General features: G+C 36.3%; 1 protein-coding gene across 3 annotated transcripts in view; it reads left to right on the top strand.

Annotated features, from left to right (window-relative positions):
* OSBPL3 (oxysterol binding protein like 3) overlaps positions 1 to 26,691 on the top strand; it is a 580,670-nt gene that overhangs the window by 18,138 nt on the left and 535,841 nt on the right. For all 3 annotated transcript variants that reach the window (XM_053714156.1, XM_053714152.1, XM_053714153.1), the window contains exon 2: positions 13,707 to 13,823. The gene's annotated coding sequence lies outside the window, so the exon portion shown is untranslated. The remainder of the gene's footprint in view (positions 1 to 13,706; positions 13,824 to 26,691) is intronic.

Genomic DNA, 26,691 nt, shown 5'->3' with positions numbered 1-26,691 from the left:
TTGTACTTATATTTGCAATGATTCAGGTTTCAGTATATTTTCTTTTGCAGACTGTCAGTTTCAAATCTGGGAAATGCATTTTTTAGGAAAATTTATTTCTTACCTGGGGTATAGTCTTTTTTCAATTGACTGTCATTTTAAATTCGCGGGCAGAATTAGGCTCGCGAGGGCACAAAATGCCAAACTATATTGCATAATTTTTGGCGCAAGTTTTTTCTGGCGCAAAGTTACGTTCGATGACGCAAAATTCATAATTTCCGGTGTCACAAGGTTGCGTCTTCAATGCCGCGAGTGTGTCATTTCCGGATGTTGTTAGCGGCAAAAAAAAAAATCTGTTTGTTTGTGCATCATACTTGGCACCAAATATTTTCATTATTTTAAATCCCATTCCTATATGCCTCTTGCCTTTTTTTCTCTATCAGAGGGCTGTGCTGTTTGCATTTTTTTCCCATTCCTGAAACTGCCATTTAAGGAAATTGATAATTTTGCTTTATATGTTGTTTTTTCTCTTACATTTGCAAGATATCTCTATCTGATCCTGTCTCAGAAATCACTGTTGGAACCCTGCTGACAACAGTTCTACCAAAGCTAAGTACATTTGTTGTAATCTTGTGGAGATTATCTCTACAGCTGTGGTTTGTAATAAATTGTCATGATAAACTTTTACATGCAGAGAATGTGTCCATCAGTAATAGTACATTGCCTGTTGCTGTTCTATTAAACGGACACTGAACCCAATTTTTTTATTTTGTGATTCAGATAGAGCATGACATTTTAAACAACTTTCTAATTTATTCTTATCAAATTTTCTTCATTCTCTTGGTATCTTTATTTGAAATGAAAGAATGTAAGTTTAGATGCCGGCCCATTTTTGGTGAACAACCTGGGTTGTTCTTGCTGATTGGTGGATAAATTCATCCACCAATAAAAAAGTGCTGTCCAGAGTATGAACTAAATAAAGATAGCAAGAGAACGATGAAAAATTGATAATAGGAGTAAATTAGAAAGTTGCTTAAAATTGCATGCACTATCTAAATCACGAAAGAAAAAAATTGGGTTCAGTGTCCCTTTAACATCTAATGTGCAAGATATACCTGTGAATTTATTGCTGATTCTATTCAGAAGGCTTTGTCTGCCATCCCGCCTTCTAATAAATGTAAAGGTCTTTTAAAACTTCTCGTAAAGTTGATGAAATTTCAAATGACCGACAACATACTGAATTATCCTCCTCTGATGAGGGATCTTCTGAATCAGATAGATCTTCCTCAGATATTGACACTGACAAATCTACTTATTTGACTAGTCCTCTTGATACTAAAACTAGTAAACGTTTAAATTCTGTTTATAAACCTCCTGTGGTTATTCCAGAGGTTTTTCCAGTTCCTGATGCTATTTCTGATTTCTAAGGAATGGAATAGGCCTGGTACTTCTTTTTTCTTCTTTTAAGGTTTAAAAAATTGTATCCTTTGCCAGTAGTTAGATTGGAGTTTTGGGAAAAGATCCCCAAAGTTGATGGGACTATCTCTACTCTTGCTAAACGTACTACTATTCCTACGGAAGATGGTACTTCTTTTAAAGATCCTTTAGATAGGAAACTTGTATCTTAACAAAGGAAAGCTTATTTATGTTCAGGTCATCTTCTTAGGCCTGCAATTGCTTTGGCTGATGTTGCAGCTGCTTCAACTTTTTGGTTGGAAACTTTAGCGCAACAAGTATTGGATCATGATTGTCTAGCATTGTTAACTTGATTCAACATGCTAATAATTTCATGTGTGATGCCATTCTTTGATATCATCAAAACTGATGTTAAATCTATGTATTTAGCTATTTTAGCTAGAAGAACTTTGTGGCTTAAATCTTGGAATGCTGATATGATAAGTCCAGATTGCTATCTCTTTCTTTCCAAGGTAATACATTATTTGGTTCTCAGTTAGATTTAATAATTTCAACTGTCACTGGGGGGAAGGGAGTTTTTTGTGCCTCAAGATAAAAGACCTAAGGGTAAATCTAAAGCTTCTAAACGTTTTCGTTCCTAAATAAGGAACAGAAACCTAATTCTTCCCCCAAGGAATCTGTTTCCAATTGGAAGCCTTCTTCACATTGGAATAAATCCAAGCCATTTAAGAGATCAAAGCCAGCCCCCAAGTCCGCATAAAGGTGCGGCCCTTATTCCAGCTCAGCTGGTAGGGGGCAGATAAAGATTTTTCAAAGTTGTTTGGTTCAATTCGGTCCAAAATCATTGGATTCAGAATATTGTCTCTCAGGGGTACAGAATAGGATTCAGAGTAAGACCGCCTGTGAGAAGATTTTTTTTCTCTCACGCATTCCAACAAACCCAGTAAAGGTTCAGGCTTTCCTGAAGTGTGTTTCAGACCTGGAGTTATCTGGGGTAATCATGCCAGTTCTGTTTCAGGAACAGGGTCTGGGGTTTTATTCAAATCTATTCATTGTCCCAATGAAAGAAAATTAATTCAGACAAGTTTTGGATCTAAAAATTTTGAATCGATATGTAAGAGTACCAACTTTCAAAATGGTGACTATAAGGTCTATTCTGCCTTTCGTTCAGCAAGGGCATTATATGTCCACAATATACTTACATGATGCATATCTTCATATTCCGATTCATCCAGATCGCTATCAGTTCCTGAAATTCTCTTTTCTAAACAAGCATTACCAATTTGTTGCTCTTCCTTTTGGCCTAGCGACAGCTCCAATAATCTTTTCAAAGGTTCTCGGTGTCTTACTCTCTGATATCTTGGTACTTGCTCAGTCTTTACATTCTGCAGAATCTCACACAAATCAACTACTGTTGTTGGTTGGAGGATCAATTTACCAAAAAGTTCTTTGATTTCTCAGACAAGGTAACTTTTTTAGGTTTCCAGATAGATTCAGTGTCCATGACTTTGTCTCTAACAGACAAGAGACGTTTGAAATTGGTTGCAGCCTTTCGGAACCTTCAGTCTCAGTCATTCCCTTCAGTAGCTATGTGCATGGAAGTTTTAGGTCTCATGACTGCAGCATCGGACGCGATCCCCTTTGCTCGTTTTCATATGAGACCTCTCCAGCTTTGTATGCTGAACCAATGGTGCATGGATTATACAAGGATATCACAATTCATATCCTTAAATCCCAATGTTCGACTTTCTATGACTTGGTGGTTAGATCACCATTGTATAATTCTAGGGACCTCTTTCGTTCATCCAACCTGGACTGTGATCACAACAGATGCGAGTCTTTGAGGTTGGGGAGCTGTTTGGGGATCTCTGACAGCACAAGGGGTTTGGAAATCTCAAGAGGCGAAATTACCAATAAATATTTTGGAACTCCATGCGTTTCTCAGGGCTCTTCAGTTTTGGCCTCTGTTGAAGAGAGAACCGTTCATTTGCTTTCAGACAGACAATATCACAACTGTGGCATATGTCAATCATCATGGTGGGACTCACAGTCCTCAAGATATGAAAGAAGTATCTTAAATACTTGTTTGGGCGGAATCCAGCTCCTGTCTAATTTCTGCGGTTCATATCCCAGGAATAGACAATTGGGAAGCGTATTACCTCAGTCGTCAGACTTTACATCTGGGAGAATGGTCTCTCCACCCAGTTGTGTTTTCTCAAGTTGTTCAGATGTGGGTGCTTCCAGAAAAAGATCTGATGGCATCTCATCTAAACAAGAAACTTCCCAGGTACCTGTCCAGGTCAAGGGATCCTCAGACGGAAGCAGTCGATGCGTTGACACTTCCTTGGTGTTATGAACCAGCTTATATTTTCCGGCCTCTAGTTCTTCTTCCAAGAGTGATCTCCAAAATCATCATGGAGCAATCATTTGTGCTGCTGGTGACTCCAGCATGGCCTCACAGGTTTTGGTATGCGGATCTTGTTCGGATGTCCAGTTGCCAACCTTGGCCACTTCCATTTAAGGCCAGACCTTCTATCTCAAAGTCCATTTTTCCATCAGGATCTCATATCATTAAATTTGAAGATATGGAAATTGAACGCTTGTACTTAGTCATAGAGGTTTTTCTGACTCTGTGATTAATACTATGTTGCAGACTCGTAAATCTGTTTTTAGAAAGACTTATCAAGTTTGGAAGACTTACATTTCATGGTGTTCTTCTCATAAATTCCCTTGGCATTCTTTTAGAATTCCTAGAATTTTACAGTTTCTTCAGGATGGTTTGGATAAAGGTTTGTCTGAAAGTTCCTTGAAAGGACAAATCTCTGTTCTTTCTGTTTTATTTCACAGAAAGATTGATAAACTTCCTGATATTCATTGTTTTGTGCAGGCTTTGGTTCGAATCAAGCCTGTCATTAATTCAATCTCTCCTCATTGGAGTCTTAATTTGGTTTTGAAGGCTTTACAGGTTCCTCCATTTGAGCCTATGCATTCTTTGGGCATTAAACTACTTTCTTGGAAAGTATTGTTTCTTTTGGCCATCTCTTCTGCTAGAAGAGTTTCTGAATTATCCGCTCTCTCTTGTGAATCTCCTTTTCTGATTTTTCATCAGGATAAGGCAGTTTTGCGGACTTCATTTAAATTCTTACCTAAGGTTGTGAATTCTAACAATATTAATAGAGAAATTGTTGTTCCTTCCTTGTGTCCTAATCTTAAGAATTCTTTGGAGAGATCTTTACATTACATTCTTTGGATGTGGTGAGAGCTCTGAAATATTATGTTGAAGCTTCTAAAGATTTCAGGAAGACTTCTAGTCTGTTATCTTTTCTTGTTCTAGGAAAGGTCAGAAGGCTTCTGCCGTTTCTTTGGCTTTGTGGTTAAAGGGACAGTATACACTCATTTTCATATAACTGCATGTAATAGACACTACTATAAAGAATAATATGCACAGATACTGATATAAAAATCCAGTATAAAACTGTTTAAAAACTTACTTAGAAGCTGTCACTTTGGCTCTGTTGAAAAGGTAGCTGGAAAGCCCACTGTAAGTGGCAAATAAGACACTCCCCCCCTCCCCCTTCTTTTGCATATGAAAAGACCCTTTACACAAACAGGAGCAAGCTGGAGTAGGTAGTCGAGCGTATTCACATAAAACTTTGGGGCTTGGTTAGGAGTCTGAAAATCAGAGCAATGTTATTTAAAAATAAGCAAAACTATACATTAATTAAAAAAAAAAACTTTATGGGCTATATAAATAGATTATCTACAAAACATTTATGCAAAGAAAAAGTGAGTGTATAATGTCCCTTTAAAGCTTTTGGTTCATCAAGCCTATTTGGAGTCGGGTCCAGTCCGCCTCAGAGAATTACAGCTCATTCTACTAGATTAGTTTCCACTTCCTAGGCTTTTAAGAATGAAGCTTCAGTTGATCAGATTTGCAAAGCTGCTACTTGGTCTTCTTCGCATACATTTACTAAATTCTACCATTTTGATGTATTTGCTTCTTTGGAAGCAGTTTTTGGTAGAAAAGTTCTTCAGGCAGCTGTTTCAGTTTGATTATTCTGCTTTTGATTTGTTTTTCCTTTTCATTTATGAAAATAAACTTTTATATTTTGGGTTGTGGATTAATTTTTTCAGTGGAAAATGGCTGTTTTATTTGTATCCCTCCCTCTCTAGTGACTCTTGCGTGGAGTTCCACATCTTGGGTATTGCTATCCCATACGTCACTAACTCATGGACTCTTGCCAATTACATGAAAGAAAACATAATTTATGTAAGAACTTGCCTGATAAATTCATTTCTTTCATATTGGCAAGAGTCCATGAGGCCCACCCTTTTTATGGTGGTTATGATTTCAGGTAAGTTCTTACATAAATTATGTTTTTTTAAGGTGGAAGCGACAGGAATTGTTCATCATTTGGATGTGGGGATCGCAAGAAAGATCTGAGTCAAGTGTGACCCTAAGACATAGGGCATGCAGGGTTGGGGTAATAATGTTATTAACAGTTATAGAAAGTTGGGGGTAGAGATTTTGGTAGAAGGGGGAGTGAGCTCAGTTTTGGGGAGATTTAGATTAGGTAGTGAGAGGACATACAGGATGAAATATTGGAAAGTTAATTTCACAAGTGAGTAAGGAAGGAGATACGTCTGATGCAGAGAGGTAGATTTAAGTAACCTAAGGATGTTCCCTCGGCAGAATGACTGGGGGATGAGGGGAGTGGGGGAGGTATTTAAGCCTTTGGCTGGAGTGTCCTTGCCTCCTCCTGGTGGCCAGGTTCTGTATTCCCACAAGTAAGGAATGAAGCCGTGGACTCTCCTCATACATATGTAAATTAAATTATCAGGTAAGCATAATTTGTTATTTCGCATATCTGCTTCCCATTTAGTTAATTTCTTAATTTTTCATTTGCTGTGGGAAGTTGATGAAATGAGTTTATGATAAATGTTTTTGAAGATAAAGTTACTTTTGAGTTGGTAACCGCTGTTTTTAACCTTGAGTCAGCGTTGGTAGAAGGCCATATCAGCATATCACTCCTGGTTCCTAGAACGTAAGCTCATATCCTACCTTGATAAGCCCAACAGACTCCTGTATAATGTTTGCAAGAAAGTCATACTTCACTATAGATAAGCTGCATAATAGTAACCTTGATATGTAGTACAGTTAATTCAGTTTTGTTTTCTGATATGCAACAATGTCCTTGAGACAGGTTATTCATGTCATAAACTATATCCATTGATTTTTTAATTTTTTTTATTTCTTAAAAAGATAGATAACTCCTTTACTACCCATTCCCCAGCTTTACACAACCAACATTGTTATATTAATATACTTTATAACCAGGGCCGTCTTTAATATTGACTGGACCCTGGGCAAAAAAATTCTTGCCCCCCCCCCCCCCCCACACACACACACACACGCAATTTCGCTCTCTACCCCAACATCCAAAAACATCTAAATTATTATTATTATTTTTAATTATTAGCCCAGCTGTGGATCATCTACTGCTGGGCTAATAATTTTTAAAAAATGAAATAAATTACAATATGTGAAACTGGACCTAAGCAGTACTAATAAGTAAATAAATATATAAATTCCTCCACTGTGGATTAATTTAATATTCTTTTGAATGTGATTCTGGTGTGAGGTTAGCTGGTTAAAGAGATTTAGGGCAGCCAACAGGAGCAAAGCAAGGTAAAGACTGAGGAGGAAGCATGGAGGTGCAGTATAAGTTTACTGACTGGAACAGCAGAACTACTATGGGAAGCTGTAAAATCTGAGACAGAGAGAAAATAAAAACTATAAAAATAAACCTTACATTAATGTGTGAAGTATCAGCATGACACTATACATCAGCCACAGCAGCACATGTCGCTTCTTTGCTAGGAACAAGTTCCCTCTCACCCTTTACTAGACAATGCTGCATTGGGAGGGGCGTGTGTGCACTCACTTATTCTTCCCACTGACACCTTTCTACAAAGCACTGTTCCCCTAGCAAACTTCAGTTAGTTGATCTTAGGGCCACAGCAGAAAGAGCAGGGCTAAAGGGACCAGTAGACTGGATGCTGTCTTTCCAAGGCTGCATGGATACAGTGTGAGATGAGTCACACAGCCTCAAGACTGAAGAGAGCAGTGTATGCAGCTGTACAGATGCTCAAATCCTCACGTGCCTACCGCTCCAGCTTTCTGCTGCATGCGCCTACAGTCAGCCCTACCCAGAAGCAATCCCCACAACCAGAGCAGTTACCTGGTAACAGTGGTAACCCCAGTAGGACCTTTTCTGATGCAGTGGAAATGGCTGGATGCCGAGTTAGGGCTTTGCATTCAGTGCTGCACAGTGCACATCAAAAACAGCACATGGCAATAGCTTGGCATGTCACATGACACCGGCACGGTCTGGCACAGTTTTTTAAAAAAAAAATATATATATAAGCAGAGTACTTTTGACTGTGACAGTATTAGGACTGAATGTGTGTGTTCCCCATGTCACATCAGCAGTCTGGTATGAACCATTTAAAAAAAAAAAAAAAATTTTTTTTTTTTTTTTTTTTAGGACTCTTGGGCCCCTCAGCAGAGACTGGGCCCTGGGCAGCTGCCCATTTTGCCCTGTGTTAAAGACGGTCCTGTTTGTAACCTCTAAATGTCTGCCTGTTATTAAACCCCTGCAGGCCACCTCTTATCTCATGCAAGTTCATGTGCTTATACTTTTAGACTCCTATTGTTAGGACGTCTGTTTGAAACAAAGTTGTGTGATCCTTTATAGAGATCTGGAAAAACTTACATATTGCTACAGTAAATGTAATGTTGTGAAAACCTTAGGATGTCAGGGGTTAATTTTTCTTTCTTTGCTTTTTCTTCTCTGTTTTCTTCAGTTCTGTAACAGAAATATCTAAAAAGTCAAACTTATGGGACCACTAGTTTTTACTACCTACATTTGGTACAACGAGATATATGGGGTCAATTCAGTCTTCTCACAACAGTGTTTTTTTTATGAGTCAAAGACAGAAAATAGTGTCCCTATCAAGACACTAACCTGGGATTGATCAGTGGTGACACTCTCTAGGACATGTTTTAATCACTTTGTTACGGGATGACCATATATGACAGACATGTCATTTTTGGTATGAAAACAATCCTCATGATGTCACAATCTGATTGCTTATAAGGGTATGTGTATTGTAGATACATAACTAAAATTATAAGTTTTCCTACAACTTCAGCCACGGCTTGCAATTCTGGTTTATGGTGTGACATAATAAAGAGGTGGCTACCTTCCTTGCCCACTCTGAAAGGGGCTTGGTCAGAAACCTGACCTCAGGAAAAAAAAAAAATTGTGGTTTTAGCAAAATTTATATTGTCATGGATGGCTGTGGGCAGCAGCGTGTTTGACAATATTTCTGTCATTTCCCTGGAACATAGGCTATTCTGGTAAATTTTTGTTATTGCTCCTTTTTTATTTGTTAAAAACTATTTACTTTGTGTAATTGTGTTCTGTAACTCATTTTCTTTCATACAGGTGGTGAAAGTCCACAATCCATTACTCCTGGCAATTACTATTCTCTACCACTAGGAGGAGGAAAAGATTCCCAAACCCCAAGACCCTTATAAATCCCCTCACACATACCTCAGTCTTTACTTTGCCTCCGCTAGTGATGGTTGAAGAAGGAAGACGTGCATTTGATTCTTCAGACAGCAGGGTCTTCAGTCTATATTGAGGCCCGGTTTCCTTGGTGAGTACAGTACTTGTCAGAGGGATGTTTATGGGTTATGGTTTGTGATTCTTTTTCACCTAATGGGATTTTTTTTCATAAACCTTTTATAATTGGTTGCAGGGACGTGTCTCTTGCCTCCCTTTATGGATCTACAATTTACTCCTATTTCATAACTACTGTTGATATGTTTCAATACTGGTTTGTCTGTCTGCTTCACATTTGCTGATGTACGAGTGACTATCTGTAAGTATAATTTATTAAACATTTAAGACACTCTATAGCTATGTTATGGGCACTTTTTTAGTTTAAATATGTATTTGCTAATATATATGGCCATGGGACAAAATCCTGTTCACTATTTCCTTGCTTAGTTTGTATTTTGCTCGTCTGGCTTTTTACCTCTTTTTATAGTTCTTTTACACGACAGCCGGATTTTCTCACATAGGGTTAGTGAACGTTTGTCCTTGGCTAATGCGCGTGTTGGGTGTTTTGGCGTGCTAAATTCCTTATAGCTGTTTTTTTTTTAATGCATGATGAGCGTTATTTGCGTTATCCTTTGTTTTGCAGTTCGGCTTAGCTTATTTAAAAAGCTACTTAGAAGGGGGTAAGTGATCAAGAGCTTTTTTTTAAGGGAGTTTTGCTATGTGAAATAATGGAGCAGTCTGGTTTTGTCCATAAATCTACCCAGGAAACTGAGTGCCCTGAACAGCTTTCTAAGTTAGTTAGTTAGTTAGTTGTGCTTATTGTAAAAAAAATTTGGGTGCCTTCTCCAGCTCATTTAAGTGAACTATGAATGCAATCAGACCAACCTAATGCTGTATCTTTGGGGTCTCGCAGAGATAGATCTAATGGCTTCTCATTTGAACAACAAACTTCCCAGGTACTTTGCGAGGTCCAGGAATCCTCAGGCAGAATTGGTGAATGCTCTAGTAGTTACTTGGTCATTTCAGCTTGTGGTTTCCTCCTCTGGTACTTCTTCCCAAAGTGATTTCCAAGATAAGCCTAGAGAAGTCTTCAGTAATCCCGATGGCCCCAGGATGGCCTTGCATGATTTGGTATACAGATCTGGTTCAGATGCCCAACTGCCCTCCTTGGCTTCTTCTTCTGCAATCAGACTTTGTCTCAAGGTCCATTTTTCCATCCGGGTCTCAAGTCTCTGAACTTGATGGAATAGAAATTGAACGTTTAGTCCTTAGACATAGGGGATTCTGTGATTGAAACCTTGGTTCAGGCTCGTAAGCCTGTAACTAGGAGAATCTATCATAATGTCTGGAAGGCATTTATTTCTAGGTTTGTAGCTCATGGGTTTTTCCTGGCATTCTCCTAGGATTTTTCATTTTTTACAGGATGGTCTGGATAAGGGTCTATTTGCCAGTTCTCTGAAGGGGCAGATTGCTAATCTTCCTAATATTCATGGTTTTGTTCAGGCTCTGGTCTGTATTAAACTTGTAATCAAGCTAATTTCTCCTCCATGGAATCTTAAAGGGACAGGAAACCCATTTTTTTTTCTTTTATGATTTGGATAGAAAAGTGAATTTAAAAGTGTCTTAAAATGACATGCTCTATCTGAATCGTGCATGTTTAATTTTGACTTTCCTTTCCCTTTAATTCGGTGTTAAGGGTTTTGCCTACTCCTCCTTTTGAACCTATGCATAAGGTGGATATTAAAGAGACAGTCAAGTAAAAAAAAAAAAAAAAAACTTCCATGATTCAAATGGGGCATGTCATTTTAAACACCTTTCCAGTTTACTTTTATCACCAATTTTTCTTTTTTCTCTTGGTATTCTTAGTTGAAAGCTAAACCTAGGAAGGCTCATATGATAATTTCTAAGCCCTTGAAGGCTGCCTCTTATCACATGCTTTTTTTATTTGCTTTTCACAACAGGGGAGAGCTAGTTCATGTAAACCATATAGATAACATTGTGATCACGCCCGTGGATTGTGGCAGACACTGCACTAATTGGCTAAAATGAAAGTCAATAGATAATAAATAAAATGTCATGTGATCAGGGGGCTGTCATAAGATGCTTAGACACAAGTTAAACACAGAGGTAAAAAGTATATTAATATAACAGTGTTACTTATGCAAAACTGGGGAATGGGTAATAAAGGGATTATCTATCTTTTAAAGCAACAAAAATTCTGGTGTTGACTGCCCTTTTAAACTACTTTCTTGGGAAGTGGTATTTCTTTTCGCTATCTCTTCTGCTAGAAGAGTCTCTGAGTTATCTGCTCTTTCTTGTTATCCTCCTTATCTGATTTTTCATCAGGATAAGGCAGTTTAACGGACTTGCTTAAAGGGACACTCAAGTCAAAATTAAACTTTCATGATTCAGATAGCGCAGGCAATTTTAAACAACTTTCCAATTTACTTCCATAAACAAAATTTTGCAGAGTCTTTTTATATTTACACTTTTTGAGTCGCCAGCTCCTACTGAGCATGTGCAAGAATTTACAGAATAAACGTATATGCATTTGTTAAAGAAAAGAGGACAACGGATATATGTTTTAGGTGTCTACTTATTAACCTTGTTAGATACGTTTATGGGTTAACATAAGTAGTAGGACTTTAAGCAACATCAAATAAGAGCAGATCCCACAAAGAGGTGGGCATGCTCAAAAAAAGAATTGATTTTATGCACTATCTGTGTATACTAGAATAATGGTACATTAAATATAACTTTTAATTGGTTTAAAGTAAAAAAACCCAGCAAAATTAGAAACGGCCTCTTGCTGCTCACACACACAATTTTATAAACACTCCTCCTGTGCGAAAATATTTATTGTTGAGGTGTAAAAAAATTGTGTTGTAACTAGAACAATATTGTTAGTATATTATATTATTATAGAAGAAGATGCTGCAGAAATTTTAGACACCAACAAGTACTGTGTCTTTTATCAACAAAAAGTTGTTATTTTAACTGCCCTCCAGTTGTTAATTCAAGTATTTAAAACAATGTTCAGCTAGTTTAAAATAACAAACTACCGTTGAAACCCTTCTTTTCAGAAAAGGGTGCCCTAATTGGTACTCTCCTAGTACTGCTAGCACCGCAAGTAGCGTGTTGACTTAAATTTGTAAAACAAATCTGATAGCAAACGCTGATCTATTAATATACTAACAATATTGTTGTTTTTTACTTTAAACCAATTAAAAGTTATATTTTAAATTACCATTATTCTAGTATACACAGATAGTAGTACATAAAAATCAATTCTTTTTTTGAGCATTTTGTGGAATCTGCTCTTATTTGATGTATATGCATTTGTGGCTGACACATGATACAGGAGAAGTGGAAATAGATATAACTGAAATGTGTCAGAAAAAAAATCTGTTACTCATTTGAAGTTCAGACTAAGTGCTATTGCATTGTCTTTTTATCATGCATTTGTTGATTATGCAAATCTACTGTATTTACTGGTCCTTTAAGGTTGTTTCTTGTGACAACATTAGCAGAGAGATTGTTGTTCCTTCTTTGTGTCCTAATTCATGTTTCAGAGAGATCTTTGCATTCTTTGGACATTATTAGGTTATTGAAATATTGCATTGATGCTGCTAAGGACTTTAGACAAGCTTTTAGTTTGTTCATTATTTTTTCTTGTGCTAGGAAAGGTCAGACAAAAAGGGAAGCTGTCTGCCAGGAATAAATACCAGCTCAGGGGCTTGTTCTATGGCCCAGTTACCACCTAGGAGCAGCTTCTTTTAGCCAATTGTACTTTTCACAGAGTAGAACTTTCCTGGAGTATATCAGTCTGATCCCGCCTCACAAGGTCAGTCCAGCCCTGAAATACCAATCCTCTTCTGAACAAGGAACATGACAATCCCAGACAATTGATTCAGCTTCCTTTGGGCCTCGTCAGTGAGGTGCAGCTGTGCCCACTAGGCATATTGGGCATGGAGTCCACGTCTGATTTCTCCCATTACCCTTAGGGAGACTTTCCCCAGGATCATAATACAAATATTCACCGAAAGACAAGCAATCTGCCAGGAATGAACAACAGTGCAGTGCTTCTCTTTCTGTACTGTAAAGTACCCTTCCTTCCCAAACCACATTTATCACCCTTAGACGCCTCTCACACCCATGCACCCTTGCACTCATTCCATCAAAGGTCTTACACCCCAATCCCCCACACATCCGATAATGGTCCCTCCAGGGGTGCAACGTTGTTATACACCACCCCAGAAACAAAAACATAAAACCAGCACAAAACAAAACCACTATACACCATGCTCCTCTCTGTGGCTCTTCAGTCCCCAAAAAATAAAAAAATAAAAATGTATTCTGACACTGATGTAGAATCTAACTATGTTTTATACCTTTTAATTGATGAACAAGTCTCCATTTTCAGCCTCTCCAAACCACAATGCCAATATACAGAAACCCATTCCAAGGCAGTGGTTAAAATCAGAGTCTCATAATTTATGTAGATTTTAAAGATCATTGACTAGTTGTTTTCTCAGGAGTACTTCTGACTGGTTGAAAATTCATTTTTTATTTGATTGATTATTTACAGCCTAAAGTTATTTTAAGACCATTTGAAAACGCACATGATTTTCTCTATAAATGCTAACAAACCTATATATGTTTTATTTTTGTTTTTTGCAGGTAAATTTATTATACATTCTAATACCTATTGAGGCATATTGGATTATAAAGAAATGTACATTCACTCAATACGATTGATGGCTTTGTAATCTTATACGAATTTGGAGGCTAAACGTGGTAAGTACTGTTAACATTTAGTTGGACCTATTCTGTTCTGATTACATTTTTCTGAGCTATCCTTTAAAAGAGTTGTCATAATCTTTATTTTTTGATGACCCTGTCAATATTTCTAGCAGGAAGAGTGGTTTTATCGACTTATACAGTATGTAGGGTGTGTTTTCCTATATTGGGGAGTTGTTCGCTACACTCTTGTATATCAAGGGCACACTGGATACCAAAGTATTAACTCCTCCTTTCTATACACAGAATTTTCATAACTGTATCAATACCTTTTTGGTATAGTTGAATTTGTGAATTTAGTAATTTGTTTTAGAAAGTTTATTGATGCCTAGTGCACTGTATTTACTTTATACATATACTGGTTGTTTTCTAATCAGCTGTGGATTTGTCATGGAGAAACAATGAATTGCAGTGACTTGCATTTTTATTGGTGGGGGGGTACATTATTATAGAGGTCTTTTAAAGGAGTGGGGTGTGGACTTTGTTGATTGCCTGCAGAGAACATGTTGGAGGTTTGATATTATTTCAGTATGATAACAACAGAGTTTAATTGGTTCACTTACTATTTAGTGTGACAACTATTCATATTCTTATAGTGGCTCTTGTCACTGCCCTGATCAGGTAATAGTACCACATATTACCTGATGATTTCTAGCTTCTATCAACAATAGTTGGTAAATAAATTGATTTCTTGAAGAAGTACTTTTTATAATAACTAATAACGCATGCTATATCCTATATATCAACTCTTATATTTTTTTTCTGCTGTCAGAATTTTGACAACCGTGGTGGGAAGGAAGCTTTAGATTTATACAATGTGTCAGAGCAAAGCCGACTTCAAGTCTCATTTTTTCCCCCCTTCTTGTGCCTTTGATCTACATAATTTGAATCTACATCCAGTGAAGTTGATATCAAAGGATTACTCTGGGACCTTAGGAATAATGCCTATTATCTCATAATTCAGAAGAATTTCATAGTCACAAACCTCAAAGGATCAATAAGCAGTTCATTTCAATTTCACTTAGTCGCATTTTTTAGATATACTTCTATTTTCTAGAAAACATTTTTCTAAAATTATTGCAGGTGATTGACTGAGTATGTTTCACGTACAAATGTTTTAGGGACCACTGACTCTTGGGGCATGTGTAAGAGTCAAAAGAGGCTTGCAATAGGCATACATATGTATGCTCAGTATGTCACATGCACAAGAAAAGTTACCACAAACCTGTGACATTTTTAGGAAGCATATAAAATGTGCTGCCGTTCATTTTTAACTCATTGGTTTCTTTTTAAAGGGACATGAGTAGATTGTAAACTGTTCTATATATGGCTAGAACAATTTATGCTTTGGTTTACAGCCTAACGTCCTTAATGTTTAGTGACTTGCAAATGCTAAAAAAAAATTATTTTGTGATTCAGACAGAGCATGCAATTTTAAGCAACTTTCCAATTTTACTCCTATTATCAATTTTTCTTCATTCTCTTGCTTTTTTTATTTGAAAAAGAAGGCATATGAGCTATTTTTGTGGTTCAGAACCATGAAAAGCATTTTTTTATTGGTGGGTGAATTTATCCACCAGTCGGCAAGAACAACTTGGTGTGTTCACCAAAAATGGGCCGGCATCTAAACTTACATTCTTCCATTTCAAATAAAGATACCAAGAGAATGAAGAACATTTGATAATAGGAGTAAATTAGAAAGATGCTTAAAATTGCATGCTCTATCTGAATCATGAAAGAAAAATTTTGGGTTCAGTGTCCCTTTAACCAATAGGTGATTGGGCCAACCTGGAAACTTAATGCTACATGTAAAATGCCATGTACTGAACTTTTATAGTTCTGTTTATTTTAAAAAACTAAAGAGCTATTTGTGTTTATACACCATTTAATAGAAAGCTGTAAAGGGACACTGAACCCAAATTTTTTCTTTCGTGATTCAGATAAAGCAACTTTCTAATTTACTCCTATTATCAATGTTTCTTCGTTCTCTTGCTATCTTTATATGAAAAAGAAGGCATCTAAGCTTTTTTCTTGGTTCTGAACTCTGGACAGCAGTTTTTGATTGGTGGATGAATTTATCCACCAATCGGCAAGGACAACCTAGGTTGTTCACCAAAAATGGGCCGGCATCTAAACTTACATTCTTGCATTTCAAATAGAGATACCAAGAGAATAAAGAAAATGTGATAATAGGAGTAAATTAGAAAGTGGCTTAATTTCATGCTCTATCTGAATCACGAAAGAAAAAATTTGGGTTCAGTGTCCCTTTAAATATACATTATTTTAAACATATAATAAGTTCATACTTTTTAGTAACTGAAAAATGTAAAAAAAAAAGTTGAACTTTTAAAGGGACATAAACCTACTCTTAAAAATACTGTAGTGTGTTAAATCATGTTTTTATTTTACTAATAGTTGCCTATAACCAGGGCTCCAAATTTTCACTAGCCATTGGCAAGTAGAAATTGCACTGTGGCGAGTAGTGAAAGATAGTGAGTGAATGTTACATCAATATATACACTGCCAAATGGATATATATATATATATATATATATATATATATATATATATATATATATATATATATATATATATATATATATATATATATATATATATATATTAATAATAATAATAATAATTGTATTAAAATGTACTTAATTTGTTATGGTTTAAAATAAAAAAATATTAAAAATTACTAACAAAGTGGCTAAACCCTGGTCTATAACAATGTGTTTAACCCCCACAAATGGGTTAAACACATATTTAGAGTCTTCTGTAGAGTGGCAATACTTTGCATATCCTGAGCTGAACACAGGCAGTTGAGCCAATCAGTGGTGGCATTGTGCATAGCCTCCTGTAACCAGGCTGTGTTCAGCTCAGAAGGGAAATCCTAGAGCTTTACTGTGGTACACACACACACAGTGCCTTCAGTGAGGTAGAGTGCATCCTACATAAACCTTGGCGTTTTATTATTCTACACCGTAATTATTTGATCAGGGCAGGGACTCCTTTATATTATAGACAAACAAGAAACAGTAGTACAATAAGTGTACAATAAGTGAATGTTTTGATACATTATAACATTTTCTTCTTGCAGTGTTTTATCTGTTTAATTGACCCTTGGTAAACGAGCCTAGCTTTAGAGTTTAAACTAACCTTGAACATATTTAAGCTTGCAAGAGATTACCCAAATGTCACATTTCCAGCTGAGATCAATTCATGGAGTCTCATATTTCTGCTTGATGTACAGACTACATTTAAAATAAGCATACTTTGTTATAAAAAAAAAACCTGTATGGTCTATTTAAATGGATAATCTACAAAACATTTAGTGTACAATGTGCTTTTAATCTGTAAAACTCCAGTCACCTTTGTAAAATGATTTTGGTCAGTTTCACCCAGACACAGTGTCACTTCCAGCAGAGGAAATGCAGTTTGACTGAAACTCTTGTAATAGGGCTCTCAAGACACGTAGTGAATCTCTTATTTATTTACTTCCTGAGACATTGTTTAAAGGGGCTTAACATACTGAAAATCCAAGTTAGAAATGTCTGTGCTCAAAAGCAACACTGGCAAGGTACGATAATTATGTCATTAGTTACTGTCTATGGGCTCCATGTACTAAGAGGCGGGCGGACAGCTTCTTAACTCGCGAAGCTGTCCGCCCGCCTCCGCTACACACGGGCAGCGGATCTATTGATCCGCTTGCCCGTATGTACCATTACACACTCAGCGGAGTGTGTAATGCCCGCCCCTTCAGTCACGCGACCAATCACGCGACTGAAGGGGCTGTCAATCACCGAGAGCGAGCGAGCTCTCGGTGATTTTGCTTCGCCACCTATATGTTATCAGGTTTTAGGGGTATAAATACAAGTAAAACCTACTAATGCTTCATAAACAGGCCAAATGTAACTTCATGTCCCTGAAAATATTGTGTGAATGTAGTGTCTAGAATAAAGCTTTGGGGATAATATGATGAATGGTTTTTGTAAATTTTATAATATAACCTTCTGAAAATGTAGCATAAAGCCCAAAGTATTCAGTGCTATCCTGGATAGACAAGGTGATGTTTTAGAATTTTTTAACTTGATGGTGTAATGCATTTAAGGAATATTCAACCTTAAATATGACTCCAATAAATATTATGGATGAATGTCTTGGGGGTTTAATATTTAAAGGCACATGAAATCCAAAATGTTACTTTCATGAACATACAATTTAAAACAACTTTCCAATTTAATTCTATAATTAAATTTGCTTCATTCTCTTGGTATTCTATGTTGCAGAAGCAACAATGCAAAACTGGGAGCTATCTGTACACATCCTGTGAGCCAATGACAAGTGGCTTATATGTGCAACCACCAATCAAGCATTTATCTCCCAGTAGTACATTGGTGCTCCTCAGCCCACCTAGGTATGCTTTTCAACAAATCATACTCAGAGAACAAAGCTAATTAGATAATTGAAGTAAATTGGAAAACTGTTTAAAATTGCACGCTCTGTCTGAATCTTGAAAGTTTAATTTTGACTTTACTTTTCCTTTAAGCACTTATTTTTTTTAAAAAAAACATAAAATAAAAATAAACTACTAGCCATATTGTCTGCAGGCTGGGTATCCCTAGGCACTTATAACAGGTCATCAAAAAGGTCTAGAGACACCAATGATCCATTGTATTAAAGCCCAGAAGCTCTTCTTTAAAATAAAGACACTATATGGGATTTTATAGCCAGGTGATCACTGCAGTAATAGCGATCACCTGACATGTATACACTTATTTGAGAAGAGGATCATGGGAGCCCTTATGTAACTATCAAAGCTGTATACTTATATCCTTATTTAAATGAGGATGACCCTTTTCTCCTTTTGTCTATAAGGTTTAGGTAAAAACACTTTTTTACAACCTTGTTTATTAAGATTTTAATAAAAATATACATTTATTTCATGTAATTGGCAAGAGTCCATGAGCTAGTGACGTATGGGATATACATTCCTACCAGGAGGGGCAAAGTTTCCCAAACCTCAAAATGCCTATAAATACACCCCCCACCACACCCACAATTCAGTTTTACAAACTTTGCCTCCTATGGAGGTGGTGAAGTAAGTTTGTGCTAGATTCTACGTTGATATGCGCTTCTCAGCATGCTGAAGGTTCCTCTCAGAGTGCAGTGAATGACAGAGGGATGTGAAGGGAGTATCGCCTATTGAATGCAATGGTCATGCTAACGGGGATCTATTTCATAGGTTCTCTGTTATCGGTCGTAGAGATTCATCTCCTACCTCCCTTTTCAGATCAACGATATACTCTTATATACCATTACCTCTACTGATTCTCATTTCAGTACTGGTTTGGCTGTCTACTATATGTAGATGAGTGTCTTTTGGTAAGTATGTTTTCCTTTATTAAGACACTCTTAGCTATGGTTTGGCACTTTAAATGTAAAGTTCTAAATATAATGTTATAATTTATTGCGTCATTTTTGGCGCAAGACTTTTTTGGCGTGAGAATTACGTTAGTTGACGTATTTTCGTCATTTCCGGCGTCATTTTCACGTAGTTGTGTCATCTATGACGCTTGTGTTTGTTGCAGACGTTTTTGGCGCCAAAAAATATTTTGTCAGTTGTAGGCGTCATACTTGGCGCCAGACTTTTGACATTTATTTAAGTCTTCATGTATTTTTGCTTCTGGTTTCCAGAGGCTTATTCTGTTTGCATTTTTTCCCATTCCTGAAACTGTCATATAAGGAAATTGATAATTTTGCTTTATATGTTGTTTTTTCTATTACATATTGCAAGATGTCTCAATCTGACCTCAGAATCTACTTCTGGAATGCTGCTGCCTGATGTCGGTTCTACCAAAGCTAAGTGCATTTGTTGTAAACTTGTGGTAACTGTTCCTCCGGCTGTAGTTTGTGTTAGTTGTCATGATAAACTTTCTAAAGCAGACAATATTTCCATTAGTAGTAGTCCATTACCTGTTGTTGTTCCTTCAACATCTAATGTTCAGGATATTCCTGTTAATGTGAGAGAATTTGTTTCTAATTATATTCAGAAGGCCCTGTCTGTTATACCACCTTCTAATAATTGTAAAAGGTCTTTTAAAACTTCTCATAAATTCGATGAATTTTTAAATGACCGACAGCATTCTGATTTATCTATCTCTGATGAGGATCTATCTGGTTCAGAAGATTCTGCCTCAGATAATGACACTGACAAATCTTCATATTTATTTAAAATGGAGTATATTCGTTCCTTATTAAAAGAGGTGTTGATTGCATTAGATATGGAGGAAACTAGTCCTCTTGATATTAAAGCCAGTAAACGTTTAAATGCGGTTTTTAAACCTCATGTAGTTATTCCAGAAGTTTTTCCAGTTCCTGATGCTATTTCAGATGTAATTTCTAGGGAATGGAATAGTCTGGGTTCTTCATTTACTCCTTCTTCAAGGTTTAAAAGTCTGTACCCTTTGCCGACTGATAGATTGGAGTTTTGGGAAAAGATTCCCAAAGTTGATGGGGCTATCTCTACTCTTGCTAAGCGTACTACTATTCCTACGGCAGATAGTACTTCTTTTAAAGATCCTTTAGATAGGAAGCTTGAATCTTATCTAAGGAAGGCTTATTTATGTTCAGGTCATCTTCTTAGGCCTGCTATTTCTTTGGCTGATGTTGCTGCGGCTTTAACTTTTTGGTTGGAAACTTTAGCGCAACAAGTACCAGATCCTAATGTATATAGCATTGTTAGGCTAATTTAAAATGCTAATAATTTCATTTGTGATGCCATTTTTCATATCATTAGAATTGATGTCAGGTATGTCTTTAGCTATTTTAGCTAGAAGAGCTTTATGGCTTACATCTTGGAATGCGGATATGACTTCTAAGTCAACGTTGCTATCTCTATTTTTCCAAGGTAATAAATTATTTGGTTCTCAGTTGGATTCTATAATTTCAACTGTCACTGGGGGGGAAGGAGCTTTTTTGCCTCAGGATAAAAAATCTAAGGGTAAATTTAGGGCTGCTAACTGTTTATTTGTTTTCAGACAGACAATGTCACAACCGTGGCGTATGTCAATCGTCAAGGTGGGACTCACAGTCCTCAAGCTATGAAAGAAGTATCTTGGATACTTGCATGGGCGGAATCCAGCTCTTGTCTAATCTCTGCGGTTCATATCCCAGGTATAGACAATTGGGAAGCGGATTATCTCAGTCACCAGACTTTACATCCGGGAGAATGGTCTCTTCACCCAGATGTGTTTCTTCAGATTGTTCAGATGTGGGGGCTTCCAGAAATAGATCTGATGGCTTCTCATCTAAACAGGAAACTTCCCAGGTATCTATCCAGGTCCAGGGATCCTCAGGCGGAAGCAGTGGATGCGTTGTCTCTTCCTTGGAATTATCAACCTGCTTATCTCTTTCCGCCTCTAGTTCTTCTTCCAAGAGTGATTTCTAAAATCATAATGGAGCGTTCATTTGTACTGCTGGTGGCTCCAGCATGGCCACACAGGTTTTGGTATGCGGATCTTGTTTGGATGTCCAGTTGCCTGCCTTGGCCACTTCCGTTAAGGCCAGACCTTCTATCTCAAGGTCCATTTTTCCATCAGGAGGTATGGAGATTGAACGTTTAGTGATTAGTCATAGAGGTTTCTCTGACTCAGTGATTAATACTATGTTGCAGGCTCGCAAATCTGTGTCTAGAAAGATTTATTACCGAGTTTGGAAGACTTACATTTCATGGTGTTCTTCTCATAAATTCTCTTGGCATTCTTTTAGAATTCCTAGAATTTCAGTTTCTTCAGGATGGTTTGGATAAGGGTTTGCCTGCAAGTTCCTTGAAAGGACAAATCTCTGCTCTTTCTGTTCTGTTTCACAGAAAAATTGCTAATCTTCTTGACAATTATTGTTTTGTACAGGCTTTGGTTCATATCAAGCCTGTCATTAAGCCAATTTCTCCTCCTTGGAGTCTTAATTTGGTTTTGAGGGCTTTACAGGCTCCTCCGTTTGAGCCTATGCATTCTCTGGACATTAAATTACTTTCTTGGAAAGTATTGTTTCTTTTGGCCATCTCTTCTGCTAGAAGAGTTTCAAAATTATCTGCTCTTTCTTGTGAGTCTCCTTTTCTGATTTTTCATCAGGATAAGGCGGTTTTGTGGACTTCTTTTAAATTTTTACCTAAAGTTGTGAATTCCAACAATATTAGTAGAGAAATTGTTGTCCCTTCGTTGTGTCCTAATCCTAAGAATTCTTTGGAAAGATCTTTACGTTCTTTGGACGTGGTTAGAGCTTTGAAATATTATGTTGAAGCTACTAAAGATTTCAGAAAGACTTCTAGTCTATTTGTTTTCTTTTCTGGTTCTAGGAAAGGTCAGAAGGCTTCTGACATTTCTTTGGCGTCTTGGTTAAAGCTTTTGATTCATCATGCTTATTTGGAGTCGGGTAAATCCCCGCCTCAGAGGATTACGACTCATTCTACTAGGTCAGTTTCTACTTCCTGGGCTTTTAAGAATGAAGCTTTAGTTGATCAGATTTGCAAAGCAGCAACTTGGTCTTCTTTGCATACTTTTACTAAATTCTACCATTTTAATGTTTTCTCTTCTTCAGAAGCAGTTTTTGGTAGAAAAGTTCTTCAGGCAGCTGTTTCAGTTTGATTCTTCTGCTTATAATTTCAGTTTTTTTTCATTATAAAGATTAAAACTTTTAATTTGGGTTGTGGATTCTTTTTTCAGCGGAATTGGCTGTCTTTATTTTTATCCCTGCCTCTCTAGTGACTCTTGCGTGGAGTTCCACATCTTGGGTATTTGCTATCCCATACGTCACTAGCTCATGGACTCTTGCCAATTACATGAAAGAAAACATAATTTATGTAAGAACTTACCTGATAAATTCATTTCTTTCATATTGGCAAGAGTCCATGAGGCCCACCCTTTTTGTGGTGGTTATGATTTTTTTGTATAAAGCACAATAATTCCTTGTTGATGCATTCGCTCCTTTCTTATCACCCCACTTCTTGGCTATTCGTTAAACTGAATTGTGGGTGTGGTGGGGGGTGTATTTATAGGCATTTTGAGGTTTGGGAAACTTTGCCCCTCCTGGTAGGAATGTATATCCCATACGTCACTAGCTCATGGACTCTTGCCAATATGAAGGAAATGAATTTATCCGGTAAGTTCTTAAATAAATTATGTTTTTAACATGTTTTGTTGTAGAGTTCTCAAATGTATGATATGGATATAAAATAATGGTATAGTTTGAATCGACTGGGTCTGTTAGATAAAACAATATATGATGTGTGGGTTTCTAGCTGAAAAATTACCTGCAGTGGTCCTTTTAAATTTGAGCAGCATGTAAAAACTCCAAAACGGCTCAGCAAAGAACTGGCATAGCAGTTAAAAGTTTAAGAGATATTTTACAGCAAAGCAAAATAATTTATCTATATTACACTTTCATTGATTGAGTTTATTATTTATTCTTTCAAAGGGACATTAAAATCAAAATTTAAGCAATGCATAAAATGATTCATTATATAAGAATATAACATTATGCAATATACATATATTATATATTTTGCTGCTTTTTGCTTTTAATATACATCTGAAAATCATGCCTGTTCTTTCTTACAGGAGGATTGTGGTAATACTGTTATTTAATTTTTCCAAAATTGATCCAATGTTTTCATCAAACTATTTCACTTTGTCTCTCTTGTCATTTGCTCTCAAAAGGGACATGAAAACCAATTTGTTTTCCAATTCATTTTTATTAGCAAATTTTCTTTATTCTCAAGGTATTCTTTGTTGAAAAGATTCCTAGGTAAGTAGCCTCAGCATGTCTGGAGCACTACAAGGCAGGAAAAGATGCTGCTATCTAGTTCTCTTGCAGATGTATAAAAACTGCTACCATATAGTGCTACAGACAGTGGCATGCTCCTGAGATTCCTTACTTCTGCTTTTCAACAAGGGATACTTAAAGAACTAAGAAAATATTGATAGTCGCAGTAAATTAAAAGGTGGTTAAAAATTACACACTTTATCTGAGTTCTTAAAGAAAAGCATTTGGGTTTCATGTCCCTTTTTTAAGGTTGATCAGTTTGCATCAACACTCATGATAGGAAAAGTACTCTTTGCAATAGCAGTGGGTATACTAGGTAGTTTAGGTAGTGTGAATATTATTTTGTATATAAAATATATCTTTATATTTAGCTTTTTAGATGGATATTAGATAGGGATGTATGCTCGTCACAAAAATCCAATTTTCGTTTCGAAAATCCAAACGAATGCACCAACGAAAATAACGTGCTCTCCATGCTCTTGAGAGTACATTGAGGTAACTTTTGTAGCTACAGGTAAACTTTTCGTTAAAACGAATGTAAATGTTTAATGAAAGTTCGATTTTCATTTCGTTTTAAACTAAACGAAAACCGAATAGTGCAGCCAACTTATATTCGGGGAAACTAATTTCCCTGATTATTCGGAACGAAAATATTGTCAAACTAAATTTTCTTCTCTGCACATGTCTAATATTAGGAAGGGTTATAAGTCTGTTTGTTTTAATACCTGTTTAATAGATTATTATTATTTTATTATTAACTCACTGAGCTGAATCCATGCTAAACCACCTTAAGGGAAGAGCATTACCACAGTCGTTTTCTTTAACTGAATATTTACAAACTACAATTCATGCTTTAATCCTATATATATGTATTAGTTTGTGATTGCTTAGCATTATACTTTTGGGTGACAGGGAAAATAGTGACAAGAAAAAACCCTAAAACAAGATGCTGAAATAAAAAATAAAGTTGCATTATTCATTGCAAAGTTCTTCTTTTGACAAGATTGCTGCTCTCAATCAAAAGAGATGAGATAAACTTACTAGCCATGGGTTTCAAGTGATTATAACAGATTGTTTGTTTGTTACCGTGTATATATGGTTAAAACTCATTATTATACGTTGAAGCACATTCTTGCAGCAAAAGTACTAAAGCAGCTACATACTATACAGTAGCTTTGTTAAATACGCTGTCTTGTCTCTATTGTGCATAATGATTTATTGAGAAGCCATTTATGCAGTCAATATGTAGTTACGAATTTCATTATAAATAAGATTTGTTCATCTGAATGTAAAAAGATACTTTAGTTAATAGCAAAACCAGTCAGAAATAGAAATCCAATTCAAGCTATTTGCAAACCCCATTAATATGTTTAAGAATTAAAAACAAAACATAAAACTACCTTTTATATAAAGTGGTCTACTCACTGCTCCAGATTCCAGAGGATTTGATTCCCCTGGGGAGGTTTCTAGCAATATGTGCTCAGAAGACTGCAAACCTTTGCCTCTTGGCAAAGGGACATTGTATTAAAAAAAAGAAAATCTATCATCCTATTGAAAGTGCTGAAGTTAAACATGTAAAAAAAAAAGTATTATAGATTTAGTTAATTCATTTTATTTATGTATTTATTAGGGGCATGATGCAGTGTTGAAACTAGTTTTATTTTATTATAGTGGAGGTGTACCCAGTACATCAATTGAGCTGCTGATGTTGTTTTGTATCAGCCAATGAGCAATGGAGGCTAGTGTATCTGTAGTATATATTTACTGCTGTTTATCTCACTATGAACGGTTCTAGGTGTGAAGGGGAGACAATGACATCACAATATAAGGCTCATTTTCTTGTATATTTTCTCTCCTTATGTTGGCATGTCTGATAATCAGACACTTAATTGCTTTTAAATAGCATTGGAGAGGTCCAAGTTCTGGTTCCCCTTCTATCCCATCCTATTTTGTGGCTGTTAATGAAGATATATGACCATGACCCAACAACAAGCAAAACAAAACCACTACCTACTTTCCACACCCTGAAATCAGGATGTGGAGAGAAAACTGATGCAGATGTATGATGGAAGTGATAATGTTTCCTATGTTCACGTAGTCCTTGCTTTATATTTGTGGTTAAAGCAGTCTGCAGAATGAAATGTCATCAGAATGCATTGCTGTGGGTTCTGTTTGTACTGTTATATACAAGTTTATATCTAGGGCAGGAAAATGTTATGAGATACACAGACATTATATTGTTGCCAGAACCTGTTTTTATCTGTACAATTCTCATTTTCCTACTTAGTTCTGCATTAACATAAATATTGGATTGCAGGTTTACAGTAAAGATCTCAGGATGCCAAAGCTTGATCTAAGTATTTGTTACACAGGGGAATATTGTGTAAAAGGATGTAGGTCAAGATCTTTGCCTCAGTGATTCACTGTAATGTATTGATCATCCACTGATGAGTGCAGAGAGCGCCTTTGATTCCTCAATGCATTCTCGCTCATTTCATTTCCCCAGCTTGATGTAATGGGAAGCCTAATAGTACCAGTAAGCATCATTCTTCTCTCTTGTAATGAAATTAGTCTTTCTGTGTTTTGGCATCACTTTCTGGTGTCTGACCTGTAATACTTTTAAAATAGCTTCAGTTGTCTCTCTCTTTCATTGACACTTTGTCACACCCAATCTTGTGCTCCCATGAAATGTTGTTTGTCTATATATAACATTCAGAGATGCATAAGTCAGCTGTAGAACCTGCTAAACTCATTTGCACCATCCATAAAGATAGAAGCCGTTTATTCTGCAAAAGCTTAAAAGCAACCTAATTTGTTTTGTCATTTTTATAATTTATTGAGCAGACGCATTTCTTCAGCAGAAATAGACCGTAGATTATCTAATACCATTGTTTATAGCGAAGCAATTTTTTTTTTTTTACTTTGACATCTCACAGTTGTAAAGTTTGTTGTAAATCAGGATGGTCAAGTTTTTAATTAATTTTATTTTTTTAATTAAATGCTAAATACAATTTTAATGGTTAAAATTGAAAAAGTGCTTTTT

This window comes from Bombina bombina, chromosome 5 (genome assembly GCF_027579735.1).
Source record: "Bombina bombina isolate aBomBom1 chromosome 5, aBomBom1.pri, whole genome shotgun sequence".
NCBI lineage: Eukaryota > Metazoa > Chordata > Amphibia > Anura > Bombinatoridae > Bombina > Bombina bombina.
Note: the sequence above shows the minus strand (reverse complement) of the source record. Positions and strands in the feature narration are given on the sequence as shown.